General features: G+C 40.7%; 1 protein-coding gene across 2 annotated transcripts in view; it reads left to right on the top strand.

Annotated features, from left to right (window-relative positions):
- The first annotated feature begins 1737 nt into the window (after positions 1-1737).
- CAB39 (calcium binding protein 39) overlaps positions 1738-19409 on the top strand; it is an 86760-nt gene continuing 69088 nt past the window's right edge. The window contains exon 1 of one of the 2 annotated variants that reach the window (XM_082841532.1): positions 1738-2034. The gene's annotated coding sequence lies outside the window, so the exon portion shown is untranslated. Of the gene's footprint in view, positions 2035-9101; positions 10613-19409 lie in introns of those variants that run through there. The other variant, XM_082841531.1, reaches the window with a different exon arrangement.

The raw sequence follows: 19409 nt of genomic DNA on the forward strand, positions 1-19409 counted from the left end.
AAGAAACACACACACGAAAACTAAGAAATCAGCAAAATCAGGCTTCCCTGGTGGCGCAGTGGTTAGGAATCTGCCTGCCAATGCAGGGGACACGGGTTCAAACCCTGGTCTGGGAAGATCCCACATGCTGTGGAGCAACTAAGCCCGTGCAGCACTACTACTGAGCCCACGTGCCACAACTACTGAAGCCCACGTGCCTAGAGCCTGTGCTCTGCTGCAAAAGCCACCACAATAAGAAGCCCATGCACCACAACAAAGAGTAGCCCCTGCTCGCCGCAACTAGAGAAAGCCTGTGCGCAGCAATGAAGACCCAGTGCAGCCAAAAATAAATAAACAAAAAAATTTTTTAAATGAATAAAATCTATCTTAAAAAAAAAAAGAATTCAGCAAAGTCATGTCAGCTCCCCCTTTTAAATGTGTCTAGAACACGACTACTTCTTTAGTCTTCCACTGGGCTGAGTCTGTCTTCTTGTCACTGGACTATTTCCAAAGCCTTCCAACTGGTCTGGATGAAACTCTCAGGCCCTTCAGGCTGGGCTTCACACCACAACCAGAGTAATTCTTTTGAAATGTCAGACCACATCCTTTCTCTGCTCAAAACCCTCCAAATATCTCCCGCTCTCATTCAGAGTAAAAACCGAAGTCCTCACTTTGGTCTATATGGCCTCCCTCTCTTCTTATCTCTCCTCTCTCACCTCAGGGCTCTTGCCTTGCTGGGCTCCAAGGCATCCCCACCTCAGGGCCTTGGTCCTTGCTGTTCCTTCTGCTTTTCCATACTCATAGCTCACAGCAGGCTCTTTCTTCAAGTAGCTTGCCCCCTGCGGGAGCGCTAGAAATAACAATACCCTGCACTCGCTCGCCTCCTTAGCCTGTGTGCTTTTTCTCCATAGTACTAAAAACCATTTGATATCATACATATGTTGGTTTATTTGTTGTTTGTCTCAGGAGCAGGTAATGTTTCGTTCAGTGCCCCACCACCTAGAACAGTGCTTGGCACACAACAGATACTCAAAAATAGCTGTTCAGTTACAATAAAAGCAAAGCAACAGAAAGAAATGAAAATATACATGTATGGCATTTTTATGTACCAGAGTCTGTTGTCAGAGCTTTGCGATGCATTATCTCGTTCAACCTCATAAGCCTATGGTACTATGCTATTATACTTCTGTGTGAGTGTATGTGAAGGAACGTAGGAACAGGGATAGGAAATAGCCCATAGAGACTAAATGGTGGAGTTGAGATTTAAATCCAGGCTTTTGAATCCTACTAATATGGGTCATTCGATCACTTTCTACACTCTCTCTCAGAGGATGCTAAAATGAGAGTTACCTGTCCCTCGAAAGTAGGAAGGAATGAGTCTGCACAAGTCAGCCCCCGGCCTTTAGCAGAAATAGAGCTTTGTTAAGAGTTCAGGAAGTGGTCGCAGACAGTGGACGTAGGATTCCTTCGGTTAGAGTTCTTAGAATGACGAGACCGGGCTGAGCACCAACATCTCAGCTGCAGGTGAAAGGAGAGGAACTCCCGTTCTCTGCTTCCGCTTTTCTCTGCTCCCCCTCCCGCTGCGGCTCGGCGCGGACTCCTACGCCCCGAGTCCGCCCGGCCGCCAGAGGGCGCCCGAGGCCGAAGGGGCCGTTGCGGCACCGCCCGACGTCGCGCCCTCGGCGGCTGCGCAGACGCACGTCAAAGCCGGGCTCGGGCCGGGAGCGGGGAGCGGCGCGGCCTGGGAGAGACTGAGACTCCGGGAGCCGGGCGAAGGCTGTGCGGGGCCCCGCAGCAGAGCCGCAGCCGGAGCAAGCGAGCGAGAGCAGCAGTGCGGCGGCCGCCGCGGGAGTCCCTGGGCCGCCGTCCGCTCGCGCAGCCGCCGCTGCTGCCGCGGGATCCTGTCACCGGGAGCAGGAGCGGGCGGAAGACAACGGAGGGGCCGAGCGCCCAAGCCGCGCCGCGGGGACCGAGCGAGCAGCCCGAGGCGGCGGCGGCCGAGGACGGAGACGGCGACGACGCGGAGGCGGAGAGGGAGCCGCCCGGCCCAGCCCCGTGAGTGACCCCCAGCCCGACCCTTTTCGAGGCGCGGACGCCAGCCCGGCTTCCGCCTCCCTGCCCCGGCCCGTCACCGGCTCCGGGGCTGCCTCCATTTTCTCGGGTGGCGGCGGCGGCCCCAGCCCGGGAGTCGGCGGGAGCGGCCCGGCCTGCCCTCTCCGCCCGGCCCGGGCTCCTCGCGGAGCCTTACCCTCTCGTCCTCGCCGGCGCGGCGCCCACGGGCCTGCGGCCGGGTCTCCGGAGGCCCCGTGCTCTCCTGCCAGCTTTCCGCGGTTCTGTGGCGGGGCTGGCGGCGTGGGGGCGTCTGCGGCCGGAGCCGGGAGGACAGGGGAGTGCGGGCCCGGGTAACTGTCACTCCCACTGCACAAGGGCTCCGGCCACCTCGCTTCTGGTCCCTGGTAAACTTCCTGTTATCAGGAGGCGGATAGCATCTCTGCGTTCTTCAGTTCGGGAAAATGCCTAACCGATTTCTGGTTAGGAATTGTGCGGTCGGAGCGTTCCCGAGTTCGGTTGAACCAGCCTGCGCGCTGAGTGCGTGCAGGCGCCCTGGTCGGTCCGCGCCAGAGGGATTCAAAGGGGAACCCGGGCCCGCGGTCCCCTCCCCCGAGGAGCTTACGCTGTGGTGCAGGAGATAAGGCTAGTACACAAATAACCACGATACCGGGAAGGAGATGATAAGTCCTGTGAAAGAACTACAGAATGCTAGAAAGCTACCCAGGGAAGACCGGACTGATCGATCACTTCCGCCTAGCAGAAATCTGGAAGGCTTCTTGGGCGAGGCGGTACAAAGCGGGTCTTGAAGGCCCGACGGCATTTGGGAGAGGGGAGGGTTGCAGAAGAGAACGGTATGTGGAGCAGCCGCAAAGCTAGAGGACAAAGGTAAAAAGGTATAGTCTAGAAATAGTAGATAGTGCAGTTTATTGCGTAGGGCCACAGTGGGGACTGGGGGTAGGCCAAAGAGTTGCTGGGGGGGGCAGATCGTTGAATGCTGTAGAGGAGCCGTTTGAGTGGCATTTTAAGGAAACTTAGAGCTGATTTCTCAGTGACTCATGGGCCCGGAAATGTAAGCTAGGGGATATTAAGGGCGCTCTTGTGAAAGAAAGGAGAGAAGGAGGCCCAGTAAAGAGGTGACATTCTGTGCCTTGAATATAATGCAGTTTGAGATCGATTTTGACAGCTTCCCGGATATTCAAATAAATCCACGTCCAGGCTAAGCAAAGGACCTTTTTGCAAAAACCTTCTTTAGATATAAGGCTCTTAAGAAGTAATGGAAAGGTGTGTGTAAAATGAGGTGTTTCTGTTGGTGCAGTTCACTAAAATGCATCAAAACTTCTCGCACTGTGTATTAGGTGTCTACATTTTGGAACTACTGAACTGAACATAACTTAGTTCTTTGAGATGGTTTTTGTGTAAAGCAGTCTAAACTGATGCTTTAAAAAATCAGATTGTCACTAATAGAAAGTTGGACATAGAACCTTTTCTTAGAAAGGTAAAAATTTCTTTATTAGTTTTTAGTTATGAAAATATTTATAGGAGAGCCAGAAATGAAAGTCTTTGGCTTTATTTTGTTCCTTTTTTCCAGATTACTAGCAAATAATTAGCCCCTTTATTCGAAGTCTAGAAGTATGGTCTATGGAAGCAGCTTAGAACCTGTGTTGGTTTTGTAAGGACTTATTTGTTGTTTGTTTATATGACAAGTGAATGCCAACTTTTTTTCAGTTAAAAAAAAAGACTTTTGCAGGAAGTACTGTAGAATTTTTAAAAGTTATCTTATGTAATCTCACCACTTATGTTACTATTAACATTTTTGCGTATTTCCTTTTCAGTCTTTTTATGTTTTTTTTTTTACACAATGAAATAAGCTATGCATATATAGCTTTTCTTAGGCTTTTCATTTTTGTCATTGAATATCTTCATATAAAAATAGTTTTACTGAAGTGTAAGGGAAGTCTTTCTTCTTAAGTGTATTATTTTTTCTGACAAGATAGCCTTATTTACCTCAGATAAAATGCAGTAGTCATGCTTAATAACTGTTGCTGTGGACGGAAATTTTTCTAAAGCCTTCTTGTTTGAAGACTATTTTTTAACTTCTCTGTAAGATTTGGATCCTATTGCTTGTTGAATGAAGAAAGGTTTTATTACTTGGGATGTGTGTTGTCATCAGGTATGGAAGAGATCACACATTTCCGCTATATGAGTGGATGTACTTTTTTTTAAAAGGCACTATAAAAAGGTTACTTTCATAGCTGGTATAATATCTCCCATACACTGTGATGCACCTCCCCTTCCCACTCCACCCCATCTCCCCCCGCCCCTAAAAAATAGTCTTTATACTAAGGCCATCCATATAGGTTAACTACTTTTTGATCATAACATCACAAAGATTCAGGCTAGGTGTATTTCATTTTTCTGTCGGTATTTCTTTAGTAAAATATAGAATTTGTTGTGAAATAATTTGCTGCTGTAACAAAAGGGACTTTTTTTTTTCAAGGCAGATCACTTTAGTTCATTAGCAGGTTCTTGTTTAAACCAGTTTTTTCCCTTGTGCTTTACAGTCTAAACTGCATTAATGAGGTCTCTGTTTCTCTTTCTAATGGCATTTAAAGTGTGATGCTGAGTTAGACTATAAATTTTCATAAAGTTACTGTAAAGGAAGAGCTGAGAAAGCCCAGTTTAAGTATGGGGCTTGGTTTTATAATCTGGTCTTATTTTTATTTATTTATTTTAATCTTTTTGGCTGCGCCCCGAGAATGCAGGATCTCAGTTCCCCGACCAGGGATCGAATGAACCCATGCCCCCTACAGTGGAAGCACAGAGTCTTAACCACTGGACCGCCAGGGAAGTCCTAATATGGTTTAATTTGAATCTTTATTTGTATTTTGCAAATGTGTATACCACAAGGCATCCTTTATTACTTTTGAATATTTACTGATGTATTTTTCTTTTGATCAACTTTTGTAGGTTATAGATTTCTGTAATTACTGCCATATTTTACCAAGCGTCTTTTTTCCAAGAGGAGTTGTTCATTGATCATTCACAGTTGTGCCACCTGTCATAAAATACAGACACAAACCCAAATCCCACCCCCCTACCTCCACCCACCTCACCTTAGCAGGCAAATACAAAATCCAATATATACAGCAGGATTTCATCATTTCAGGTAGTGTCTTCTGGTTACCTTTCTGGTGGTGTCTCTATTTTAAACATCAATTTCCGTCTTCCGTGGCTTCTTTTATTTAGAAATTTGATTTTACGGGTGTTTTCTGGTGTTAATAGAAGCAGGAGTCTGATAGGTGGATTAGTGTATATAATGGCAAAATGTTGGTAAAACTTTGTTGTGTGATGAAATTGTGGAAAAGAAGATCAAATCTTAGAAACTTTGTGTTAGGTTGCTTATGACTTGTTTTGTTATTTAATTATTGAGATATAAAGATCTTGTGTTTGTGTGAATGCAGATCAAGCCAAGTAGCCTAAACATTGCGTAACAGTTTGGTCATCAGTCTGTAATCTGTTTTCTATTGGAGAGAAGGCTAGTTTGGAGCCATCCTTAATTAAAGAAGGAATTGATCTATGGGACTTCTTACTTATGTGTCTCACCACTCAAATGACTATCCAACTGGACCCTAATCACTACCCTGTCAGTCCAGAGTATGAGGGCAGAGCACAGTGAGGCAAATATTTGTACCACCACCATTTATAGAGTAGACTTGTCTGGGAGTAAACGCTAAATGTTTGTTCTGCTTCTGTTTCTTAGGCCTTCCAAGGATTCTGAAAAGAGTTATTGCAAGACTAGGTGGCAGATGATAGACTGTGGTGATGAAATTAAGGTTAACAGCTTATTGCAGTCAGCATTTTGCGGGGGTGTGTGCACATGCATGTGTGTGCATGTGTATGTTGTCCTCCAATGTGATTTGTTTTCTACCCCACTGAGCTTCCCTGGCGCCACTGTGCTTTTAACTTTTCTCTTGAGATAGAAGGGGTGAGGGGATGGCAGAATTGTGGGTTTTTAGCAACTGTGATGTTAAGTTGGCAGAGGAAGGAAGAGTGGCATGCAGAGAATTGCAAGAAGTCAGTCAGGTGTGAAGTAGCTCCAAAGGAGGGAGGTCAAGCCTGCCCTGGCCGTTTATGTTGGCAGTGTCTGGCACATACCTATTTGCATAACCCTTAGTACATTGTGTCTAATTTGAGATTTCCATACTCAGAATACAGTGTTTAAGTTGTAGGTTTGTGTGTGCTACTTGATATGTATATATATATTTTTTCCTGTGCATGGTTACAGAGGCAGAAAATGTAGTTAACCAATATTTAGTGGCATTCTGGTTTTATATGATAATTATTCCTTAGGAGCATTATCCAGCAGATAAATTTTTATAACCAAGGAAGTATGATAATGTTAAAATATCACAACACTTTGATTATTTTAATAACATGTTTGAGAAACAAAATACACATTTTGTAGCTTGATCTTAAGTTGCTACTTTATAACTTTGTCAAATGAACTGTAGTTTTTTCTTTTACAGGGTACCCTTAACATGTTAGTCACTGTTCTCTCCCTCCACAGTAGATTATGTATCAGCTGTATTTGGACACAAGGAAGAAATAGCATTAACAGTTTTCTGTTTACATGTCTATAGTTTAAGGCCCGCTCTGGGATTTATAGGATTCTGAGAGCCAGTATTACCTGTGGTTAAAAGCACAGATGCAACCAGACTCCTGGATTGTTGAACCCCTCAGCCCTCTTATGGGCTCTGTAACTTCAGGCAAATTCCTTCACTTCTCTCTAGCTTAGATTCCTTGGATAGGAATGATACAGACCATCTGAGAAGATTGTAGGGGGATTAAACGAGTTACTATGTCTAGAGTGCTTAGAACAGGGCCGATTCATACTGAGTTTTGTGATGGTGCTGATGCTACACTGTTTCAAGTAGAAGAGAGCTTTAGGAACCCTGTAGTCCGAATGGTTCTTCCTGCACCATAACTGGAATGGGGTGTGGCTGACTTTGAGCTGTAACTGGTGGAGTTTTCTGCGAGGTGGAGTCACTTGCGTAGGGTTGTGCTGCTTATTAGTTGTAGGACTGATGTAGAGTCTGGTTCTTTGTTCTTTATCCAGTTTGCTTGAAAGAAAGTTAATTTTATACTTTATGCAGTAATGTCTTCTTTGAATTTTTTCACAAAAAATTTACAAAGATTGTATTCATATGTTAAATGTTTTATGGCACTTAATCCTTTTTTTAAAGGTGTTTAATGTACTAATGTTTATAATCATGATGTAGATGACAAGTTTTTTTTGGAAGGGGGGTAGTTGTATGAATATAAAGTTGAAATAGGTGAAGAATCAAGTGGTATTATCCCCCAGCATCATTACAGATGGAAGCCAAGGTGAGGGCATGTCCAAGGTCACACAGACATTGAACAGTTGAGCTAGGATTTGAACCCAGATCTGCCTCACTTCAAAATGTGTGCTCCCGGAGACAGTATGACTCTCTCATATGACATAGTTTTATCTCAGTCCATAGGGTTTCGGTTTCTTGCTGACTTCTTTTGATTTAGTACTTTAGAATGAAGGTTTGTAAGTATACCTAAGAGGGTATTAATAGGTTTCTAGGCAGCAACCACATGTTGTAACACAAAATGAGATGTTTTCTTCTAAATGCTCTAGTTGTATAGAGTCATAATTTGATTAGTGATTATTAGGCCAGTAAGTAGTGTTTATTTTTCATGTTGGTCTTGTAGAGAAGATGGGAGGCTTTGTGTTATAGTGGGCAATGCAGAAGCCTGGGAATTGGAAGATCTGGGCTGGGTCCTGACTCGTTCACTAATCACGTCACTCTGGGCAAGTCTTTCCACCTCTCTAGGCTTCAGTCGTCCCATTATTATACTAAAGGGACCAGACCGAAAAGCCCTTTCAGTCTCTTTTGCTCTTATTTTCAGTGATCCTATGTGTAAGCTTTCTGTAGGCTTTTCCCCCCTCTACTGGACACCTCTCCTTTTGCCTGTGGTCTTGAAGTCAGTTTCTTTACGTGAGCTCTGTGGCACGTAACCATGCTTTTACATTTTTTCTTCTGGTTGGTCAGGGTGCCTCGTGTTATTTCACAATGCAGTAGTTTTCTGCTTCAGGTAATGTTACATCAAAATGTATTTATTTTTCAAATTTTCTTCTTTTGTACTTATGAATAAATGGTTACAATCTAGTGTTATGTGGTTGTGAAGTACAAGCTTAGTAAGTTAATGATTAACAAATCCTCAAGCCTCACATCTAGTTTCACTGTCAACTTTTAAGTATCAATACTATATGTTGTGAAGTGTTATGAGCTGTTTGTTTTGCAGAAAGGAAAAATATTAACTAAAGGCAATGTGAATGGAAAAGAAAAGACCAAAAATGTAGAAACAGATTTGAAGATGTGAAGAACATGCTCAAGATAGTATTCTTTGGTTATAATTGGTACTAATCCTCTACCTGTGAAAGGGTGGTAGGCTGGCTTAGATCATAGGATGGTTTCTAGCCCAGGGTTCTGTAACTGATAAGAGATGAGAGTGATATTCACCACCCCTGAGCATTTATGACTCCTCAGACATCTATTCTGAATTAATTTGTTCCACAGGCAGTCTTTACTGCCCATTATAATGGGTCCTGTTCTATATGTCAGTCTCAGAGGTTTCCTAGTCCAGGTAAACAACTCTTCCCCTCTTTGATGGCATGTTATCAGCCAGTTTACTTTTTCTGGATTCTCCAGCAGGGAGACAGAAACTCAGGTCATTAAAATGATCCTTGCAGATCTTTCGGTTTTCTGTTTACAATATGGTTTTATGAGAGATTAGTAGTTGGTAGGAGAGGTTCCAGAGAAATTTTAAGTTTAGAAAGCATTGGATTAAAAACAGTTAATCAGTTTTTATTTTTTGATGATGGTCGTGTTATTGTTTTTCTGCAGAGCTTTTCAGAGTTTTTAATGATGTGCATTTTGACTGTCCAGGAGGGAAATGTAATGTACAGTATTTCCCAATTTTCGAGTTTATTTGGTAACAAGAACACCTCCTTTCCCCAGGAAGTACCCACAAACACCTTGAAGGAGGGTTCTGTTGGAACATAATTTGGGAGAACCTCTTATTTCCATACTTATTAGTATGGAATTCAAAGCATTTACTTTTTAATTGGAATGATTACTTACAGCAAGTTGGAATTCAATTAAGGTTGGAATAATTTATTTTCAGTTTTGTTAAGTAAAAGAATGAACGCTTTAGGTGAGTGGCTTTTCAAGCTCCGCCCCCCCTTTTTTTGAACTTCAGCCCACAGTGAGAAATTCCATTTTTAATCAGTGACCCAGCACATATATAAACACACTGTCAAAACTGAAAAAGAAGTTTCATGAAACAATACTTAGGCCTGCCTATGTACAGTGCATGTGTTCTGATACTTCTTATTTTGTTCTATTTTTAAATGTATGTTATTAGTTACTGAAATAATTCACCATTCAATTCGAGAAACACTGTGAGGTTACATGAATTTATAAACTCTTAAGATTTAGAGTGAGAAGATACTGTCAAGATTGTTTTGTGAGTGAGAAAACTAAAGTTCAGCCTAGAAGAGGAAGGGCTCTCGCTTTAGAATTCCTGGATTTAGATTCTGGTTGTGTTTTCTTGGGCAGGGTGTTCTGTGTCCATTCTGCTTCAGCTTTCTCATCTGTAAAATAGCAAGAGTAGAACCTACGGATGAAGTAGTCTTGAGGATTGGAGGATTCAGTAAGAAGTGCTTTGCATAATGTGTCTGATATGCTTTAAGTGCCCAATACCTTTTAGCTTTTATGATAACTGAAGTTATAAAACTCCTTCTGCACTGTACACACTTTCAAAAATATTTTAGGACTTTTAAAGTGTTAAAGTGGCCTTCAGGTGAACCTGAACTCTTTTTGATCTGTAGCTGGATATATCATTTGCTCTGATATCAGCCCTTTGGAATAGTAAGCTTTAAAATAGCCGTAAGGACCCACTTAAAGTTGATTTGCCTCCTAATTGTAAATGGACTCATAATTGCTTCATGCCATATTATTGTATTTTTTAAACTATTTTTTAACAGTATCTTAAGTTTAGAATAATCTTTCTTTATAGCATGTAATTAAATACAAATAAGTACATACCTATATCAGTGGTTAATTTAGTATTCTTATAGTTGTAGTTCACTAAAAGAAGAACAAGGTAAAAGTTGTTCTTTCCTGTTTTATCTCCATTTCTGCATTTTTAAAATTCCCCCATCCTCAGTATTTTATAATGCTATTGAGGGTTTAATTTTTGTGTCCTGACCTAAGAAAAGGAACATTTAGAGCGTATTAACAATGGTGGGGGCCAAATCCAGTTTGTAGACTGTTCTCCATTGTCCTGAACTTAGCTGGCTGCTTCAGTCATTTTTGTCACCTGTTGAGGCATTTACATTGTCCATCCCTAATTAAATTTTCTCCTGTTGTTTCTTTTATTGCCCATTTGTCCTCAGTATGACCTGAAGTTTCTGAAATGAGAGGTTCTAATCAGCATCACTGAGGCAGACCAAGTCAGTATTAAAGAAGCATAAAGATTCTGTACTTGTGTAAGTAAGAGGAATGAGGTAAAAAGAATAAATAATTACTAACATGGCACATATATGTTACCTGCTGGTATAAAGTTTAAGACCGCTATATATATTTACCTCATTTACTCCTTTAATAATCCTATTTTCATTACCATATTTTCAGTTGAGTAAACAGAGAAAAAGAAACTAAGTAATTGGTCTGAAATCATACACCTAGAAAGGGGCCCTAAATTTGAAACCCTGGTCCCGGAGGGTGCACTTGTATCCCACCATACTCTGTTGCCTTCACCACAAGGTATTGAAATGTAGAATCATCCTGGAACATAGGAAATTTCTGTTACAGAAACAGATGAGATCAAGTTTTTTTGGTCAGGATGTGTGATATCCTAGGAGACTGAGACAACTTGCACATTACTGAGTAGCTGTCAGGGGTCTTTGAGGAGCTGTGAAGAGAGAGAGCTGTGCAGGAAGAGGAGAGAAGCTAATGTACTGTTCTTCCAAAAGAGGAAAAGGTGGAATCCACAAATCATAGACAGTGAACTTGATGATTGCTGGACAGATTCCAGAAAGGGGTGAGTCCTTAGCAGAGTGTTAACTTCTAGAAGCTACTGTCCATTTATTAACTATTTCTTTTCCTAATAGGATTCTATTAAGTGTGTTGGATTAGGATGTAGCCAAGATATGGATCTGTAAGGATTCATAGTTTCATTCATATTTGAGATTGTCTGAAAAATGTTAAATCGTATAATTTAAGTTGGAATATTTTTTAGGACTTAGAAGTCATTTTGATGTCTTTACAAGATCACTTTACTTATGTTTATTGTATTAGAATATAGCTTTATAATAATACACTTTTCCTAGGCTGCATCTGGCAAATCAGTTGCAGATACAGTGGCCCGCATCCCTGTGCCTTGCCTTCTCAAGTAGGCAAGGAGGAACTAGAACTGGTACCATCTTCCTGTATGTGCACACAGCAAAGTAAATACTTCCTAGTTTTATATTGTTAGAATCATTCACCCCTGTTCTTTAAGATTGGTCATAACCCATTTGTTTACCCAAGAGCTAGTCTTGCTCTTGTTCCTGAAGACTACCTAGTGAGTGACTGGAAGTAAGTTGATGGAAGAGGACTGGACAGTAGGGGAGTGCACTCCATCCTCACAAAAGCTAAAACCTTATGGGGGGGGGTTAGCTTTTTTCTCTTTTATCTTATGAAAGCTCCCCCACTTTTAAAATTAAATGTAGTGAGGGATGAGTGCCCTTAGCCTAGGCTATCATAGGTGTTTGGAAAGGGCACAGCTATCTTTTGCAGATGCTTTTGTTGTTGTTAAGAAGAGGAAGGAATAGGGAAGAGGAACAAGGCATAGCAGTGCATCCGGAAGGAAGTGACCAGAGAGAAAGACAGTGGCTCTAAATTTGTATGTCATGTGCAACTTTGAAAGAGCTAACGATAAAGGTGGAACTGGTTGCTTTTAGGAATTGTCTTAAGAGCTGCTGCACTTCAATAGATTGTTAATCATGGAATATATTACATGTATATTAAAGGCCGTGGTCTCCCAACCAAAAAAAGGAGGGAATCTTCAGACCTCTATAATATAGACAGGATAAGTTCTTTTAAAAATCTTGAAAAACTTATCAATAAACGATCTCATTTATTCTAGATTCTACAAAAATACCAGGAGGTATAAAATTCATGTTTAAAAACCAGCATGAACTCTTAAAAACACAATAAAATATAAGAGAGACAACCTGCTGAGACATTACAAAAGAAGAAAACTATGTTTCGATTTCACTTGTGGAAATAGCCATGAAATTTCTCAGTAAAACACCAGCAAATTTAATTAAATAGGAAATTCTCTTAATTAAAGAAGACAAATAACGCTTGGTATTTACTGTGTGCCAGGCATTGCTCTAATATATTATCTCAGTTAACAGTCCTCAAAACAGCCCTAAGAAAGAGGTTGTTATTATTACCCTCATTTTATGCGTGAAGAAATTTAGGCCAAGAAGTTAAATTATATGTCCAAGGATAAATTGCCAGTAAGTCACAGAGCCTAGTTTTTGAACCCTTGAGGTCTGGTATCAGCATACATTGAACATGCGGTATCATACCAGTATGTGCCAAGATAACAATGCTAATTCAACAGTTCTTCCTGATTATGAACTCTTTAAAAGAATATCTGTTTTAAACCAACAGCAAACAACCTACTAAATGGGAAAACATTGGTGGAATTCCCCTTGAAATCAGAAAATGAAACAAGCGTGCCATACACCTTTGATGTTTGATATTATCCTGGCCAATGCAAGAATGCATCAAATAAAAGGTATAACTGCTTGAAAAAAATGGTGGAAAATAGCAATATTTGCAGATGTTGCAATCTTAAACCTAGGAAAACCAACAGAATCAACTGAAAAACTAAGAGAGTTTAATAAGATAGGTGTATACCACATAAAGATATTTAAATGTTGGTAGCATTTTTCTTGTTAGCAATACCCAGTTATAAAAATACTGGGAGAAAAATCTCATCATAGCAACAAAAAATAAAATTCCTAAGTTGGGGGGATTGATATGAAATGTTTAGGATCTCTGAAGAAAACTAGTATAAACTTAACTGAGTGAAAAAAAGACTTAAGAATGGAGAGTTACCATGTTCTTGAATGTGAGTACTGAATGTTATGAAGCAAGAAAATTTCCCAAGTTAAATTAGTGTATTCTTGGCCAGAGAATACAGTCAGATTTTTAAAAAGTCAACTTAGGGAGTTCAGTGAGAGGTATATATGCACCTAATACATAAGTGAAATCATACATCAGTGGGGAAGGAGGAAGGAGTGTTTAGCAAAAGATTTTTAGATAATTGGTTATTTGTTCTTTGGGAAAATCGAGTTTGATAATTAAGCTACCCCTTTATGAAAATAAATCTGATGGGAGAATGAGAAAACAAATAAAAACATAAATTAGAACATTTATCTGAATATTTATCAGACCTTTGGATGAGAAGCAGGCTTATTTCCATTGCTGTCAAGTGATTGAAAGGGAAAAGACACTAAGGTAAATATGCGAAAAAACTTTGCATAATGATAGACAAAAGGTTAATATTTACTTCAGTAATAGTAAAAGCTCATACAGACTGATAACTGCCATTTATTAGTAAGCTCTCCCCGTGTTTTCAGTACTACCCTGGGCATTTTATTCATGTTAAAAATTTAATAGTCATCCTATCATTTTTGTAAATAATCGAGACTCAGAAAGTAAATGTTTTGCCCAAGAGCTTTTGTGCACACTTGTACTAAATGGCGGGTCTTGGATTCCAACTTGGGTGTGATAAGATCTTATGTTCTCAGCTCTTAAAAGATGTTGTTTTTCAAACAGGTTGTAAGACTAAAAGCACTGGATAAATGAGTAGTCAATTCAGATAGTGGCTAAATAAAAGAAATTCAAATAAACAATGGGGCAGAGGCTATTAAATAGAGATTTTAAAAACTGATAATGCTTATGCTACTAGGGGTGGGTTGAGACGTGAGATAAGGCAATTTTATGTACAGCCTGGCCCTCTGTATCCACAGGCGGGGGTTGAGCGGAGTTGGTTCCAAGGACCCCCATGGATACCAGAATATGCCCTTATGTATAAAATGGCATAGTATTTGTCTATAACCTTTGTACATCCGCCAGTATATTTTAAATCATCTCTAGATTACTTATAATACCTAATACAATGTAAATGCTATGTAAATGTTGTAAATACAGAGTACAATTAACCTTTGGGGCAAATTAGATCAATTGGATCAGCTTGTTCTGATCCCTTCAACAATGAGAGCAGGATAGGATGAGTCAGGATAATATTTAAGACATAGGGGAACTGGCAAATTGTTGACTACCTGGCCTGGAGCAGAGTAGTTGGTGGGAGATTCAAGAGTTAAGTTATTCCATGACATGGGCATATTCTTCCTGGTGAATTGTAGATGTTTGCTGATTTGAAATACCAGATATTGCTAAGAAAGACTTATTTTCATCATCACTGACAAGTATTTATATGCAGGTGACCCTGCTAGGCCTTGCTGTAGGTGGAGGGTGCTTTGCCTTTGCTAAATCAGAGTAAATGAAATAGAAAAGTTGGCTGGTCATAGGGGAGGCAAGATGGCCATAGTTTAGTAGGGGTAACCAAATGTCTTGGCTTGCCAGGAAAAGTCCAGGTTTATGCCTGTTGTCCTCACATAATTATTCATTGTGTCACCCTTTATTCCCTGAATTGTCCTGGTTTGGATGATAAATTATGTCATCTAACATTTAGCAATTGCAAAACTAGCTGTTCTTGGACCCCTTCCCTGCCTTATTTACTTATTTATTATTTTTGATGCTTAAGGAGCAGGGTTGTCTCTCAGATCCTCAGGTGTCTCCTCCTAAAGTAGCTTGATTTTTGAGACATTTATTCTGGAGCCATGGCAGCTATCTGATTCTTCTTTTGAACCAAAAGACTTTTCTCTCTGAATGAGAACTCCGATGTTCTAACTCTAAAATGTTCTGCTTTACCTCAAGTCAGACATTTGAATGGAGAGATTCTAAGTGTAAACACCTTGTTTTTGCCCCAATTCCCTCTTTCACTCTTCCTCCACTCATATGTGTAGCTTCTCAGGAACTACTGAAGAAAGAGAAGTTGTGGAGTTCTAGTTTTTAAATGGTTGTTGTTGGATGCCATATAACTCTGAAAAAGACTTTTTTTAGAAGAAAATTTGTTTTTGAGGTATAGTTGATTTACAATGTTGTGTTAGTTTCTGGTGTACAGCAAAGTGATTCAGTTATACATATATCCATCTTTTTTCAGGTTCTTTTCCCATGCAGGTTATTACAGAATGTTGAGTAGAGTTCCCTGTGCTATACAGCAGGTCCTTGTTGATTATCTGTTTTATATGTAGTAGTGTGTGTCTGTTAATCCCAAACTCCTAATGTACCCCCACACACACCTTTCCCCTTTGGTAACCGTAAGTTTGTTTTCTATGTCTGTGAGTCTGTTTCTGTTTTGTAAATAAGTTAATTTGTGTCATATTTTAGATTCCACATGTAAGTGATCTCATGGTATTTGTCTTTCTCTTTCTGACTTACTTCACTAGTATCTCTGGGTCCATCCAAGTTGCTGCAAATGACATTATTTCATTCTTTTTTATGGCTGAGTAGTATTCCATTGTGTGTATACACCACATCTTCTTTATCCATTCATCTGTCAGTGGACATTTAGGTTGCTTCCATGTCTTGGCTATTGTAAATAGTGCTGCTGTGAACATTTGTGTGCATGTATCTTTTCAAATTAGCGTTTCCTCTGGATATATGCCAAGGAGTGGGATTGCTGGATCATATGGCAACTCTATTTTTAGTTTTTTTAAGGAACCTCCATACTGTTTTCCATAATGGCTGAGCCAATTTACATTCCCACCGACAGTGTAGGAGGGTTCCCTTTTCTCTACACCCTTTCCAGCATTTGTTATTTGTAGACTTTTTTGATGATGGCCATTCTGACCCGTGTAAGGTGGTACCTCATTTTAATTTTAATTTGCATTTCTCTAATACTTAGTGATTTTGAGCATCTTTTCATGTGCCTATTGGCTATCTGTATGTCTTCTTTGGAGAAGTGTCTATCTAGATCTTCTGCCCTTTTTTTTTTTTTTTTGTGGTACGCGGGCCTCTCACTGTTGTGGCCTCTCCTGTTGCGGAGCACAGGCTCTGGACGCACAGGCTCAGCGGCCATGGCTCACGGGCCCAGCCGCTCTGCGGCATGTGGGATCTTCCCGGACCGGGGCACAAACCCGTGTCCCCTGCATTGGCAGGCGGACTCTCAACCACTGTGCCACCAGGGAAGCCCCCACTTTTTAATTGGGTTTTTTTGTTGTTGTTGCTGAGTTGTATGAGCTGTTTGTGTATTTTGAAAATTAAGCCCTTGTCGGTTGCATTGTTAGCAAATATTTTCTCCCAGTCTGTAGGTTGTCTTTTCGTTTTGTTTATGGTTTCTTAAAAGGACTGTTTAAAGAGATGATATACCTGTATTTACTACACTTATATATTTATGTAATCTTTAATTCTTAAACGTTTCCATATTTCTTCCACATTTCAGAGCAACTGTTTTCAAGGGAAAGATAAAGGGTTTCACAAAATCATCTTGAGAGTTCACTTTAGGATGTCCATGGGAAAAAATTGCATTTAATTTGCATTTGCTTATATAATATTGAGCTTTATTCTCAGTTTGTGACAATAAATGGGCATATCTATTTACACATTTTCATTTTTTTATGTTACTTCCTGTGTCATTTAATGACACATTTCAGATCTCCAGCCCCAAAAGTAGGTATGTGGAGTACACGGTAGAGTAAAAGATGGTGCCACTCTTAGTCTTCACTGCTCCAGTTTTGGCCTCTAAAAGGTTGAGAGAGCAATGTCTAAGCCCTACCCTTATTAGAGTTGCCTTTCTGAGGCACAGGGCTGGAGCAGTGATGCCTAGGAAGTAGCCCCTGTGTTACTTGGAACTCCCTTTCTTCCAACAAGGCAGAGATTTAGTGAAAGTTTATCTCAGGGAGGAGTCAAACACTCAAGGCAGAAATGCACTGGGGTCTCACCAAGAGTTCTCACCAGGGACACAAACTCTATTGTGAGTGTCCATCTGCCACTGCGTTTCTCTGTTTACTCACTGTCGTGGCCCCCCTCCCCCCAGCATCCTCTCTCTGCAGACCAGCTTTCTCCACCTGATAGAAAGCCTGGTCACCTACATTTCTTTCATGGAGCTTCAGCCCCTCAATAGACACTTTAGTCCGGGGTCTACCTTCCCCTCTAGGTTACTTTGCTGGGGACAGCAGGGGTATGGTTCTTACAGGACTATAGCACCTCCTATTGGAGCTGTGTTAATGGTGTGGGGTGGGAGGGGCAGTTGCCAGAAGGAGATGGTGCTGAGGACCTTATGACCCTATAGAGTGACCTTATGATGTTCCCAGCTGTGAGGATTGTTGGCATTCTTAGCCTCCTATCTGATTTGTTTAGGTGTCCAAGATGCAAGTTCTAAAGGACTTCTTGGTTATTTGTCTGCCCTGAGGCCACATATTTCTTGCTATTCTTTTGTCCTTTATCTTTCTTTTTAGCCTTAAAAACAGGCTCCATCTTAGCTCCTCTGGCCATAGATATCCTCAAGGCCCAGAGGAGTCTGTAAAGAATTGGACCATAGTATCCTAAAGGAAATCCACCTCTGACTAAAAAGCTACTGCATTTGTATCAACAATCCTGGAAATACAGAAGGAGGGGCTGGGTGTTCTGCTTTTAGTCTAAACCAGCAGTGTTTGTTGATTGAGTAGCATTTTGATTTATCACATCATTCTCAGTTTGTTTCAGCTACAGTGAAGTGCCCTTTGCCTCTGCACCGCCCCCCCGCCCCCCCCCCCGCCCCAAATGCCCTGACCCCTAGTTGTATTCTTGTTGTTTTTCCTAATTTCCTAGAAGACATTGGAATAGAATAGAGGTTTGGAAGTATAATTCAGCCATTATTTTAATTTATGAATGGTATTTTTTACACTAGTTGAATAGAATACATTTTGTATAACTGGCTAAAAATATTTTCTGTAAACACAGCCATTCAGACCTTGTATCTGTAAAGCCTCATAGGTAATAGGGGCTTGAAAAATATGTTGAATAAACTTGGAAGTATTTTTTATTTATCCTTACTTACCAAATGACAGGGACTGAATAGGAGTTGCATGCTGGAGTCAGAGCTCTTTGAGTGATGGAGGAGCTGTGACAGCCATCTCTCTATGTTAGAAAAGCGGCCGGGGCCATTGTTATTCATAGAAATTATTTGACTCTGAAGAACAGTGATGGAAGTACTTTATTTTGCTGCACACCATACACGTTGATTGCCTCAATACACTTTCCGTGTTTGACTTAATTTAGTAATCTCTTCCCAGACGGGATGTCCCCTTAGCAGTGTTACCTGTTTCCACCTGAGCGAGAAAATTGACGCACTAGATCTTGCAGTATTTAACAAGTTTATCATGGTGGTAAGGTTAAAACCACACCCTTATGTTAAGATTAGCTAGTTATTTTTTTTTTTCATGTTTCTTGCCTTCCATTTTAGGGAAATGCAAAAAAATAGGGGTATGTTTCCTTCTCTTTTCCCCTTTCTGTCTCATCCTCTCCCTCACCCCAGAGAATTAGATAAGGAGCAAAGGAAAAATAAGGAAAGACAAAATGATTCCTGGGGCAGGGTTAGTACACAAATAAATGCATGTCTTTTACACTAGCTAGTTGGGGACCACCCATTTGGCTTTGAGTTTTAGAAGCCAAAACAAAGAAGAAATCGATCAATTGCAAGGCTGTGTTCATGAGGTAAAAAGTAAACCAGCCACTTAGGAGAAGCATAATTTTTCCAGGAATTGAGACCCTGTGGATCCTTTATTAATGAAGGCTCTGGGTCCTTGGTACACTTCTCTCTGTTCTCTGAAGTGTCTGTAAAGGTACCCAGTTCAAGTATAAGGCATCTTAGTACAAGACATAGGAATAATGTTAGACTGGAGCACAGTTTAATTAAATCACTACTTTTCTGATGCTCTATAGCTATGGAAATGGCCCCCTATAATCGTTCATGCCATTGAACTTTTTATGAAAATTGAGTACCAAAGAGGTCCAAGGTTATAGTTTTCTAGTAACTACGCTACTTTAACAATTAACTGAGGGGGCCAGCAGCACTAATCATCTGCCTTTGAAAAATTGAAGAGTTTAACCAGGACTTGATTTCAAATCTAGATGTATAAATTGACTTGGAGGCCAGGTCATTGAATTCCTCAGAAAACA

The sequence above is a fragment of the Leucopleurus acutus genome (genome assembly GCF_964270905.1).
Source record: "Leucopleurus acutus genome assembly, chromosome: 6".
Lineage (NCBI taxonomy): Eukaryota > Metazoa > Chordata > Mammalia > Artiodactyla > Delphinidae > Leucopleurus > Leucopleurus acutus.